The sequence below is a fragment of the Convolutriloba macropyga genome, chromosome 2, assembly GCF_964194025.1.
Source record: "Convolutriloba macropyga chromosome 2, txConMacr16.3, whole genome shotgun sequence".
Classification (NCBI taxonomy): Eukaryota; Metazoa; Xenacoelomorpha; order Acoela; family Convolutidae; genus Convolutriloba; species Convolutriloba macropyga.
In genome coordinates this window covers 47,840,884-47,854,145 of record NC_134469.1, presented here as the reverse complement: position 1 = coordinate 47,854,145, position 13,262 = coordinate 47,840,884, and positions in this window count along the sequence as shown.

Sequence of the window (13,262 nt, the reverse complement as noted above, 5' to 3'; positions counted from 1 at the left end):
GTAGAATATGTGTAACAAGGATCTATTTTATAATTTTCCAAACACTTATCTCTAATTTTCTCAAATACATCAACCGATAATAACACATCTGTTTTAAGATATAACATCATTTAATCTTTTATTGTTTCACATCCAGTCTCTTTCCAACAATCTATTGTCTGCTTATATTCTTTATCTGCAATACCACTCTGTTTCTTAGAATAGAATGCATCTTTAGGACGTAGTTCTGTATTATTAAGTTTATCTAAACCATCTAACCACTCATATGGGAATATACCTTTACGCCTCTCTAACTTGAATTTGTTTAATGTTACACACTCTCTATCACTCAATGTTTTACTTATAGCATCTAAGCTAAGTGGATGAAAAAACCTAAGCATACCTAATGCTTTAGCTTGACCCATATCAATACAAATATAATTCTCATCAGTTTTTGTTAATACTTTAAGTCTAATCTTATTTGCTAGTTTAGTTATAAATAGGTGGTTATCATAATTAGTAGAATTGTATGCATATATTGGAAGAGAAGTGTTCTTAGCTTGAAGGTTACATTTATTTTGAGCATATGCTCTAAAGTTGCCAATCAGGTGATCATGATCTCTAACAATATCATTATCCATTTGCTCATTACAATAATAACAACTACTATATAATGGGGTAATACTATCTTCTTTCAATAGATAATTTATACCTAATATCTCTTTAAATAATTATTTATAATAACTCATCATTCTTATAAACCATTCAACCACACCCCAACACAGTTTTCATACTTATCTTCTAATATATCAGGATAGTTACTTTTAATATATATCCCACAAGCAATAGGAATGTGTTTCCTATCTTTTATTATACATTCAATATCATAATACATTGCAAATGGTACTTTGTACTTATAATGGCACTTGTCAAACTTTAGATAATCTTTATTGTGGAATCTTCATCTTCCAGTTTTATTACACAATTCTAAATGTTTATTTAATGCATCTTCAGTTCTAAAAGATACACAACACTTAAGACATAAATAACTTTTATTTTCAGATGATCTTAATAAGAATGTTACATCTTTACAAAGTAGATAATGATTGTCCCAGTATAAGATAGTACATCCCTTAGGATCGTTAAGACTGATTTATACAGGATTAATAGTTCTTTTTTTAGATTAAACTCATTAAATAATACTTTATCTTTATTCATCTCTTGTATTATCTGTAAATCTTTATATCCGTAGGGAGGTCGTATCTTTGGTAATTTTATCTCATTAATAAATTCAGGTTTATTATAATTATTAACTCTACTAGAATTAAGTGGTGCAGGATGTAGATAGGCAATTAAACAACAGAGTAACAATTTGTTATCAGTATTATATATTTTGAGTATATATCTAGACGTGAATGGCAACTTAGTAGTACATCCAGCAGTAGGATAAAACCTGTGTATATACATTGTTCTTTTGATAAATCTTTGCATACTCTATCCAGATTGATTCATTTTTTTTCTTGCATTCTAATGTCCAGTTCACCATTCAACATATCCAAGCAATAAGGACCATTATATTGTCTAGTCATTAGTCTAAATGTGAATTCATTTTCTTCTAACTTATCATCTGTAAGTTTTGTATACCTTACTACATCAAAGATGTTAAACTTTATATCGGGATGTATGTTGTGCAATGCCCCCAATGCTTTCAAGAATCTGGGATCTTCATAATTACTTCTTGTTATCTTTATTTGACAATAGATCATGTTATGATCTAATCCTAACTCATTAACTTTATCTCGCCACTTATCATCAACAAGTTTTTTTCTTTAAAACTTTCTTTATGTTCATCAGACTCATTGTGTTTATTTGCATTGTTATAAATGTGTTACATATATCACAATAGCCCGAAGAATCAGTGAAGCTGCTTCGCAGGTCTTTAGTTATTTGTCTTTAGTTATTCCATTAACATTATCTAGATGCATCTTTGTTTTTAAATGTTGATCCACACTATATTGATTCAGGGAAAATTTACATGTTACACAATCAAATTTAACTCCATTCTTTATTATTTTTCCATTAATTAGTCTTTTATTATTTCTATGTTTTAATGTTTCCACATGTTTGTTATAGGTGGTATTATTATCTAGATACATGTCACAACTTTCACAATACTTTATCCCCTCTAGTTCTGGATACTTTTTATCTATCTTCTATTCTAAATTCTCATTAGTAACTTTCTTCCCTCTCTCGTTAGCACTCAACAATTTTACTTCTGTTATACAATCTCTCGTTTTTTATGTTTAAGTGATTGAATGTGTCTACCATAACTCTTTTGAGCTAATTCTTCATTACATTCTTCACATCTAATGGTACTAGAATTAGTTTTAGGCTTTTTAAGAAAGTCATATTCATCAGATGAATTTGAATCTGAATCTAAATCTGAATCTTTATCTTGATCTCTAATTGATTCTCCATCTCTAGATGATTCTCGATCTCTAGATGATTCTCGATCTCAGGATAGTTTTCCATCTTTAGATGTTTCTCCATCTTAATCTTTTAAGTATCTAGCTTATGCCCACAGCATTGACTCACGCATATTCTTTTCCCGTTGTTTTGTTTTTGCAAACCTGTTCATCATATGACTTCTTTATCTCTTCATTTATTTGATTAAACTTTCTGATGGATTCTAAAGGATCTTCTTCTTTATCTATTGGTTTGTTGTCCACTTCTATCTTGTTTTTATTTAGCAACAATTGGATTGCCGCATCGGCAGAACTTGTTTGAGGTTGTTCCCTTGAAGATTGGGCTCGCCCACTTGAAGATTGAGCTTGCGCACTTCCAAAGAGGACTTGTCCATGAGATTGAGCTCGCTCACTTCCAGATTGGGCTTTCCCTCCTCCAAATTGGACTTGCCCGCCTCCAAATTGGTCTCGTCCATTTGCTGATTGGACTTGTTCAGTTTCAAATTGAATGTAACCGGTATACTCTTACTGATTCATTTTTATATGGAAAATTTTGAAATAATATTATTTATGTACCTTTTCAACATTATAAAAATGATTAGTACCAAATGTGATAAATGTAAGGATAAGGCTTGGTGTTGGAGTTGTGATGAGTGTCAAAGTCAACCATTCCAATGTTTTGTATGTATTGAAACCATAACATATAGAGAGATATGATCATTTGCAATTGCACTTTAATAAACCCAGTCAATATTTAGTATGTAGAATGTTTAAAGTAAATAAACACACCTCTCAGTAGAAATTTAAACATTTCTTTTGTAGGTTATGCATATATCTCCATAGATAAAGGTTGCATCATACAAAAGAAAGATTCTTAGATCATGCTAAGAAATATAATATTGAAGTTAAGCTATAACAGTCTATGACTAAGTCTATGATTAAGTCTACGACTAAGTCTATGATTAAGTCTATGACTAAGTCTATGACTAATTCTATGACTAAATCTTTGATTAGGTCTATGACTAAGTCTATGACTATGTCTATGACTAAGTATAATAAGTTTTTCACCCCAAATAAAATGTTGCTGATATTTCCGCATCTTATTATGTTGATGTTTATTATTTTATTATCTTTTTATTCTTATGATCCATATTCTGATATAAGGAAAAGATTTAGAGGGTATAGGAATATTGTACCCGAAGAATTTGAAATGAAAAAAGGAAACTTTATTATTTATTGACCATCCAATTCAGGCAAAACAACATTCATAAAAATATATTGCAGTTTATATGAAATCGTCCCCCCAAAAATGACAAAAACACTGACACTGACAATAACACCAACATCAACAATGACACTGATATATGTTGGGTTATGGGTTTTTGCAAGCGGAATAAAAGCGTTTTTAACTAAGTAGAAATATTAATTTCTTAGAATGAGAGAATAACAAGAATGATATTTTACAGTGTGAATTTAGAGATTTACAGGAGAGATCCGGTTATTAGATCAAGATAGTGATTTGGTTTTGGGGATGAAAAAAAGCTCAAAAATCAGCTGTGTATATACCCATTATCAGTGCGAGAAAATAAGAATACAAATCTAATCTTAGCACCATGATTTACAGTGGGGGTCGCAAGGGTTACCTAATATGGTCTGCTTCTGCAAATCAGTCGCAAAGGGAACCATAGATGGAATGCATTTGCACTTTTCTAAGAATTCATTCACATTTCCAGATATATCATAATCATTTAATACATGCTGGGAAGATTTTACATCAAATAATCTCACTCTAATATTAGTTATATAGATTCACCCATCTGAACCGAATATTGATTCTAAGCACCATTTCTTGACGATTCATTTATACAAATTCTCTGATTAAAATCGATTTGCCTTTGTCTTTCTAATCTGGTAAGTTAAACTTGCTTTCTAATTCTCACTAAGTTTAAGACTATAGTTTGATCGATATTCTAACACCCCCACTCAGACTTGAGCTGATTGCGTAGAGTCTGTTCCCATCAAAACTGCTCTGCATGTTTCCTTTTTCGGAAGGGATAAAGACTTTGTGAAGATGTCCGCTGCCATTTTGTCTGTAGGAACGTAATGAATTGAAATAGTCCCATCCTCCGTCTTGTCTCGAATGAAGTGAAACTTTGTCTCGGTGTGCTTGCTCCTCTTGTGCATGTCTGGGTTTTGGCAAAGTCTGATACAACTTTGGTTGTCCTCTCCAATTGCTATTGGACGTTTCTGTTGGATGCCAAAATCCTCTAGAAGTTGTTTCAGGTAAAGTGCTTCCTGAACTGCTGCTGCCATGCCCTGATATTCTGCTTCTGATGGAGAAAGAGCAACTGTGGCCTGCTTTTTGTCAGCCCAGCTGAGTGCTGCGCCACGTCCGTTCAGCTTGATGTAATAGCCCGTTGTTGATTTTCTGTCGTTCACATATTCAGACCAGTCTGCATCACTTTCCCCCACTAAATCATAACTAGCCTCTATTGTGTAAGTAAGTTTTAAACCTTTTGAACCTTGAAGATATCGCAGAAGTCGTTTTCCTCATAGCCAGTGTTGATTAGTAGGTGCGTTCATGTGCCTGGACAGAATGTTGACTGTGAACATGATGTCTGGCCTCGTCTGTTTGGCCAGATAAAGAAGTGATCCAACCAAGTTTCTGTAGAGCCTCTGGTCAACTTCTTTGTCTCCGTTCTGCGCTGTCTGAAGTTTCAAATTCAAATCAGCTGGAGTTCTTGAGAGTTTGCATTCATCCATTTGAAACGGCTTGGTGTTGGAGTTGTGATGAGTGTCAAAGTCAACAATTCCAATGTTTTGTATGTATTGAAATCATAACATATAGAGAGATATGATCATTTGCAATTGCACTTTAATAAACCCAGTCAATATTTAGTATGTAGAATGTTTAAAGTAAATAAACACATCTCTCAGTATAGATTTAAACATTTCTTTTGTAGGTTATGCATATATCTCCATAGATATAGGTTTCATCATACAAAAGAAAGATTCTTAGATCATGCTAAGAAATATAATATTGAAGTTAAGCTATAACAGTCTATGACTAAGTCTCTGACTAAGTCTATGATTAAGTCTACGACTAAGTCTATGATTAAGTCTATGACTAAGTCTATGGCTAATTCTATGACTAAATCTTTGATTAGGTCTATGACTAAGTCTATGACTATGTCTATGACTAAGTATAATAAGTTTTTCACCCCAAATAAAATGTTGCTGATATTTCCGCATCTTATTATGTTGATGTTTATTATTTTATTATCTTTTTATTCTTATGATCCATATTCTGATATAAGGAAAAGATTTAGAGGGTATAGGAATATTGTACCCGAAGAATTTGAAATGAAAAAAGGAAACTTTATTATTTATTGACCATCCAATTCAGGCAAAACAACATTCATAAAATTATATTGCAGTTTATATGAAATCGTCCCCCCAAAAATGACAAAAACACTGACACTGACAATAACACCAACATCAGCAATGACACTGTTATATGTTGGGTTATGGATTTTGCAAGCGGAATAAAAGCGTTTTTAACTAAGTAGAAAAATTAATTTCTTAGAACGAGAGAATAACAAGAATGATATTTTACAGTGTGAATTTAGAGATTTACAGGAGAGATCCGGTTATAAGATCAAGATAGTGATTTGGTTTTGGGGATGAAAAAAGGCTCAAAAATCAGCTGTATATATACCCATTATCAGTGCGAGAAAATAAGAATACAAATCTAATCTTAGCACCATGATTTACAGTGGGGATCGCAAGGGTTACCTAATATGGTCTGCTTCTGCAAATCAGTCGCAAAGGGAACCATAGATGGAATGCATTTGCACTTTTCTAAGAATTCATTCACATTTCCAGATATATCATAATCATTTAATACATGCTGGGAAGATTTTACATCAAATAATCTCACTCTAATATTAGTTATCTAGATTCTCCAATTTGAACCGAATATTGATTCTAAGCACCATTTCTGGACGATTCATTTATACAAATTCTCTGGTTAAAATCGATTTGCCTTTGTCTTTCTAATCTGGTAAGTTAAACTTGCTTTCTAATTCTCACTAAGTTTAAGACTATAGTTTGATCGATATTCCAACACCCCCACTCAGACTTGAGCTGATTGCGTAGAGTCTGTTCCCATCAAAACTGCACTGCATGTTTCCTTTTTCGGAAGGGGTAAAGACTTTGTGAAGATGTCCGCTGCCATTTTGTCTGTAGGAACGTAATGAATTAAAATAGTCCCATCCTCCGTCTTGTCTCGAATGAAGTGAAACTTTGTCTCGGTGTGCTTGCTCCTCTTGTGCATGTCTGGGTTTTGGCAAAGTCTGATACAACTTTGGTTGTCCTCTCCAATTGCTATTGGACGTTTCTGTTGGATGCCAAAATCCTCTAGAAGTTGTTTCAGGTAAAGTGCTTCCTGAACTGCTGCTGCCATGCCCTGATATTCTGCTTCTGATGGAGAAAGAGCAACTGTGGCCTGCTTTTTGTCAGCCCAGCTGAGTGCTGCGCCACGTCCGTTCAGCTTGATGTAATAGCCCGTTGTTGATTTTCTGTCGTTCACATATTCAGACCAGTCTGCATCACTTTCCCCCACTAAATCATAACTAGCCTCTATTGTGTAAGTAAGTTTTAAACCTTTTGAACCTTGAAGATATCGCAGAAGTCGTTTTCCGCATAGCCAGTGTTGATTAGTAGGTGCGTTCATGTGCCTGGACAGAATGTTGACTGTGAACATGATGTCTGGCCTCGTCTGTTTGGCCAGATAAAGAACTGATCCAACCAAGGTTCTGTAGAGCCTCTGGTCAACTTCTTTGTCTCCGTTCTGCGCTGTCTGAAGTTTCAAATTCAAATCAGCTGGAGTTCTTGAGGGTTTGCATTGATCCATTTGAAACCGCTCAAGCATTGTTTCCATGTAGCGTTCGTGGTCGACTGTGACTTTGCTCTCTTTTTGTCTGATTCCAAGGCCCAGAAACCAGTGTAGTCTCCCTCTGTCTTCCATGTGAAATGTTGCCTCTAGTGCCTTCTTGACATCGGAGATCACTGTCATACTTCCTGATGCTACTATGATGTCGTCAACCCAGACCAAGATGAAGGTGTGGTCCTCTGGCTCTGATCTTGCGAACAAGCAGTGATCGTTCCTGCTTCTGGTGAACCCCTGTCTCAGTAGGAAGTCTGCCAGCTCTTTGTACCAGTTGTTAGCAGCCTCTATCAAACCATAAATTGATCTATTTAGTCGACATACTAATTTCTCCCCATCTGATCCGCGTTTTACAAACTCCTGTGGCTGTTCTAGATACACTTCTTCTTCGATTGGTGAGTGCAGGAAAGCAGTCTTGACATCAAATTGGTGCATCACATGGCTCTGCTTCGCTGATAGCTGAAGTAGAATCCTGAATGTCTCTGGATTACAGGTAGGCGCAAAAGTCTCAAAATAGTCGAGTCCTTCCACTTGGTTGAAGCCTATCGCCACATAGCGTGCTTTGTACTTGTCGACTTGATCACTGGTTCCGAATTTCACTTTGTAAACCCATTTGGGTGGTCGTTGTCTTGGAGTGCCTTGTGACCTCGTCATTCATTGCCCGGTACCACTGGTCCCATTCGTCAGCTTGCTTGTCTTCGTAGACCGTTTTGGGTTCCACATAGTTACCCTCAGTCACAGCAAGATGGGTCCTGACTTCTCCAAAAAATTGCGGAACATTCCTTGCTCGTGTTCCTCGTCTGGGCTTTGCCCTGTCCGCTTGCTCCAGTGCCTCTTCAAAGAAGTCAACTGTCTGTGAGAAATCCTCCGTTTCACTGTCTTCCAGTGACTCAGAGTCTCTGAGACTCCCTCTTGTTGCAGTAGATTCTTCATCCAGTGCTGCTTCCTCAACATCTGAGGCATCTCGTCTCAGTGTCGTTTCTTGAGTGTTCACGTTCTCTGCGTCATGCCACTCTTCCTTTATTGCAGTAGATGTGCCTTGCTCCTCTTTGTTGCCATTGTCTTGATGACCATCATCTGGGTGCCAGATCCCTAGTTGCTGTGACCCCTCATCTAGTATGTCGGGCGTCTCTGTGTTGTCAGGGATTGAGCCCACTTCGAACTCCTTGATGATCACATCTCCAACTGCCACCTTGCGTGTGTTGGGTACGTACACCAGGTATCCGTTGTCTCCTTCAGTGTAACCCACAAACATTCCTTCCAGTGCTTTGGGTTCAAGTTTGCTGACATCTCTGTCTCGCTTCCTCATGAAGACTCTGCAACCGAAAAATGGATCGTTTACTAATTGAAAGCTTAGGTTTTATACCTCGCATCAACTCTGCTGGGCATTTTTCTTCTCGTCTCACAGCCAAGTTCCTGATCCTTGTTGCGTGAAGAATTGCTGCTCACCACATCATCTTGGGAAGTCATGAGTCAATGAGCAAATATCTTGCCATCTCCAACATTGTCCTGTTGCACCTCTCAGCTAACCCATTCTGTTGTGGCGTCTCTGGTATGGTCTTCTCCTGTAAAATGCCTGCATCTAAGCAGTATGTCTTGAACTGCTCTGAGAGAAACTCCTTCGCATTGTATTGCCTCAGCTTCTTGGGCGTCCCCGCACTGAGATCAAATTTCTTCAGGCTGGCCAGTGCTTCACTCCTTGCCTTAAGCAAGTCCACAAACACAAACTTCGTGTACTGGTCTGCAAATACAATGCAGAACAGGAACCCTGACAGTGACTCTACTCTGAAAGGTCCCATCACGTCTGTGAACACCCTCTCCAGCTTCTCTTCTGCTTGGGTCACTGCCACTCTTGGTACTGGAGTCTTTGTGATCTTGGCCAATGCACACACATTGCATAGATCATCGAGTTCCTTCACTGTCTCTGGTTTATTCCTGACCACATCCGCTTGATTCGAATGACCCAATCGTCTTTGCCACTTCCTTGCACTGTCAAATTTCACGCTGTTGGAACTCATCTTGAATTCTAGAACGCTACAGGGTAAGTAAAACAAATTATTTTCTTGTGTTAGTTTTACCCGAGTTCCGTTCTGGAGTTTCGTGCAGCTGTTTGCTTTCTCGAAAGTGAAGCTATGTCCCCACTCCGTGCATCTTCAGACTGATAGGAGGTTTGAAGAATAGTCCGGCACACAGAAAACATTTTTGAGTTCGCATTGGACTTCCCCTTTGTTTGAGGGTATGCTGATCCTCACACAGCCTCTGCCGACCACTCTGGAAGCCTCTCCGTTGGGATTTCTGACCACTGATTGAATGGGCACAAAGTCCAGAAACGCATCGATGTTCGTAACTATGTGATCTGTACAACCACTGTCCACTGGCATGCCTGCTCTCTTCCACTGGGTAAGAGCTGCCCAGTATTCCTCGTCTGGTGAAGCCAATGTTGGACCCATAACCACTGACTCCTGTTTGCCTCCAACTTTTTGTCTCTTGCATGCCCGGTCTAGGTGACCTTTGTCACCACACTTGCTGCATTGTGCTGTCTCCTTCCTCCTGCAGTCCTTGGCAAAGTGTCCAGGGATCCCACGCACAAAGCAGTTTCTTTTCCTGGGTCCCTTCTTGAAGTCACGCTTCACTGCCCCTGCCACTGAACCACTTTGTCACTTGTGCTTCTGTGCTGTGCTCTCATGGAAGTTCTGCAGCCTCTTCGTCAACTCTGTGAAGTTCGTTGCCGGGTTAAAGCTTTCCTGTATAACAAAATTTCATACCTCATTGGCAGACCATTGAGGACCAAGGCGTTGAAGAGGGTCTCTGAGACTGCTTTCCCTGCTTCTTATAGCCTTGTGAGCAACTCCTGTCCTCTGATGAAGAACCTGTCCAAATCCTCAGCATCCTCGAGCTGCAGTTGAGCAAGCTGTGCCACCAAAGTCACCACTGTCGGCGTCTCCACACTCTGAAATCTCTCTTGCAAAAGCTTCCATACCTTTGCTCCATCTCCGATGCCGTCATCTCCCACACAATTATGTCTCATCAGCATGAGGGTTGTTGCATCTAGAGTCAGTGCCAGATGGCACCACACATTGTTCCGTTTCTCCTTGATGTCTGAAACTTCCTACTAATATGCATCCTTCAGCACCTTGTGATTCTTCTTTTCATCATTGCTCGTCCCATTGGCTAATGGTGCAGGCTCGTTGGGTTGCTCCTCTGTCCCAGGTAGTGATTTGTAGAGTCCCTTCGTCTGCATCATTGCCAAAAATCTTGTGCTCCAGATTGGAAAGTCTTGTGCCTTTCCTGTGTAGGTCAGCAGCTTCACTGTCTGTTGATCCATCGTAGTTTGAGCAGGCAAAACAGTTGTGAAAAGAAAAGGTACTAAGCAGAAAAGGATTTTGACTGTCAACAACAAATTAGTTTTGTTTTAGAAATTAGTTTTACGACTTAGAAAATTGCTGGGCCCATAACCTGTTGGGTTATGGTTTTTCGCAAGCGGAATAAAAGCGTTTTTAACTAAGTAGAAAAATTAATTTCTCAAAATGAGAGAATGACAAGAATGATACTTTACAGTAGAATTTAGAGATTTACAGGCGAGATCTGATTATTAGATCAAGATGTTGATTTGATTTTGGGGATGAAAAAAGGCTCAACAATCAGCTGTGTATATACCCATTATCAGTGCGGGAAAGTCAAGATACAAAACTAATCTTAGCACCATGATTTACAGTGGGGGTCGTAAAGGTTACCTAATATGGTCTGCTTCTGCAAATCAGTCGCAAAGGGAACCATAAATGGAATGCATTTGCACTTTTCTAAGAATTCATTCACACGTCCGGAGATATCATAATCATTTAATACATGCTGGGAAGATTTCACATCAAATAATCTCACTCTAATATTAGTTATCTAGATTCACCAATTTGAACCGAATTTTGATTCTAAGCACCATTTCTTGACGATTCATTTATATAATTTCTCTGATTAAAATCAATTTGCTTTTGTCTTTGTAATCTGGTAAGTTAAACTTTCTTTCTAATTCTCACTAAGTTTAAGACTATAGTTTGATCGATATTCTAAAATTATATATAACAATCATTTTTTTAATTATTAATACTAATAAAAATGGAATTCATATGTAGAGTTTGCAATATTGAAATTGATAATGATGATCGCGAAGATAAACTAATGGTTCATTATAATAACTTTCATAATAAATTAATTAATAGATGTAGGAAATGTATGCAAAAACTATATAATGGTTATCATTTTTGGGATAGTTGTATAGATAACCGCACAGGCCCAATCAATAGTACGTAGTTATATTGATTATACTGATATTACTAATAGTGTTATTGATGATAATGATGATGTTGATGATTTAAATAAGACTTTAAATGAGCTGAAAGATAACCTTAATGAAGATTTAAAAGAATGTTTTAGGACTAATTTAAAACTAGAGATCATGAATGAATTAAAACTAGGGATTAGAAATGAAATAAAAAAGAACTTAAAAATGAAATAGAAGGAGGCGCTATAAATAATTTAAAGATGGATGTTAATATTAAGAATACATCTAAAGAAATTAAATCTACTAGGAATTGTTGTTTATGTAAAATTGAAAAAAATAAAGACTGTTTTTTTATAAGACTGGAGGTTTATGTAAAGAGTGTTCCTCTGAAAATGTACCATGTCAATTCTATAAGATTTTGTTAAATAGATCATCCCCTAAAAACATATGAATAGGCCCGATAAAAACCAGAGTGATAACTCTTAATCAAAAATTATTGATGAGTCATATATAGTTATAAAATAATTCTCACTTTATAATCATAAAGCACTCATTACACCTTTTACTTTATGAATTACAAATTACACAGGATAATACAGAATAACAAGGATCACAAGAATTATGCATTATAAAGAATCTTAGTAATTCCACACGCGTGTGGATTTACTAAAATTCTTTATAATGCTTAATTCTTGTTATACTTGTTTATGTAAAGAGGAACACTCTTTACATAAACCTCCAGTCGAATAAAAACAATCTTTATTTTTTTTAAATTTTGCATAAACAACAAGTCCTAGTTAATTTAATTTCTTTAGATGGATTCTTAATATTAACATCAGTCTTTAGATTATTTATAGCGCCTCCTTCTATTTCATTTTTAAGTTCTTTTTTATTTCATTTTTAATCTCTAGTTTTAATTCATTCATGATTTCTAGTTTTAAGTTAGTCCTAGTATGTTCTTTTAAATCTTCTTTAATATTACCTTTCAGCTCATTTTAAGTCTTATTTAAATTATCAACATCATCTTTATGATCAATAACACTATTATTAATATCACTATAATCAATTTAACTATGTACTATTGATATGTGGCTTGTACGGTTATCTATACAACTATCCCTAAAATGATAACCATTTTATAGTTTTTACATATATTTCCTACATCTATTAATTAATTTATTATGAAACTTATTAGAGTGAACCATTAGTTCATCTTCGGGATCATCATCATCATTATCAATTTCAATATTGCAATCTCTACATATGAATTCTATTTTCATTAGTAGTAATAATTGAAAATATGATTGTTACATATAACATAGTCAGTGTTGATGTTGGTGTTAGTGTAAATGTCAGTGTTTTTGTCATTTTGGGGGGATGATTAATTTCATACAATGGCTTGCATACAAAAGTACAAGACAAATTGCAAGTATTAATTTTCCACTCTCTGTTTCATTTCTTTTATTTGTCTTATTTGTTTTATTTGATTCAATTGTTTCATTTGATTCAATAGAAGTGCCAAAGCCTATTGTCATCTTCTTACCATTTTTAAATCTAATAACGCCCTAATCAATGGCTAGTAATAAATCAGTAC